Genomic DNA, 1184 nt, shown 5'->3' with positions numbered 1-1184 from the left:
CTACCTTGTGTTCTTTGCTGAGAATCAAAGTTGACCAGGCATGTCTGATATCTGCTGGAGGAGGTACACAGGCAGGTAGTTTTGTAGGCTGAGCCAATCTTCATGAGGGGAAGTCTTATTCTAGTTCCAGCCTGGAATCTGAGCCAAGTGGTGAGTGTGGCTACAGGCAAACATAACTGAGGTATATTTATGACATGTTAGCTTTGGTTCTAGTCCTCAAGTGAGAAAATGTAAGCTTGAGTCAGAAAAATCAACATTCTCTCTAGTTCTTCTAAATAGTTATGGCTTTGGGGACTGTAGCACTTACCACTCTGAGTCTCAGTTTTGCAAGTGTCAGACTCTGGGTTTTGACACTGATGCTGGCATTGTCACAGTGGGCATCAGTTGTAGTGACAGACACACACTCCTGGCTTTTACAGCCAACAGCCATATTGGAGGGAGTCGGAGCATCAGAAGAATATGGCGGATGTTCACAAGGTAGCTGAAGAGACTAGCCTTTTACCTTTTCTGCCCTCTTTTCCCCTTCTCATGGATTGACATGAGCAGCATCATGAAAAGCAAAGCTTCTCACATACAGCAGCAGCCTTTAGCTAAACTCAAGTCTAATAAGATCATTTCTCTGGCCTGGAATTTTACCTTTTTTCAAAGTCATATCCTCTCCCCTCCCAGCTGCCTCATAAATTTGTATAGCAGTAAGAATACAGTTTACTCACTTGGAGCCTTTGCCAACAGAGGAGTCAGGACTGCAAAGCGAAATTAGTCTTTTGTGTTTTAATCTTCCTTATGCATCAGTATAATTGCAAACTTCATTCAGGCTTCAGGACTTTTATTGTTGGTCATGCGTATTAATTTGAAAGCATGCAGCTTGATTTGGGGACAATCAGTTGAGCTCACAGTGCAGGCTCTGAAAAATTATCCGTTTGGTCTGACAGGGCAATCGATATTAAAAACATAATTGGTTAATGAATATAGAACATTTGAATAATATTCCTTTTTCAAATTACTTTCATGGGTTTTCTTCAATTAGTTTTGCTATTATCACAAATTTCTTTTCATTTTAACTGCCATTTACCAAAATAGGAAAGATACAGACACTAAATTGAGTAAACCTTAGAAGAATAGGACTATATACATCTACAATTGCCCTGGACAGCAATGAGCATGAGGCTGCTGGTGTTCTGGCT

The sequence above is a fragment of the Propithecus coquereli genome, unplaced genomic scaffold (assembly GCF_000956105.1).
Source record: "Propithecus coquereli isolate 6110/MARCELLA unplaced genomic scaffold, Pcoq_1.0 Scaffold160, whole genome shotgun sequence".
Taxonomy (NCBI): domain Eukaryota; kingdom Metazoa; phylum Chordata; class Mammalia; order Primates; family Indriidae; genus Propithecus; species Propithecus coquereli.
Note: the sequence above shows the minus strand (reverse complement) of the source record.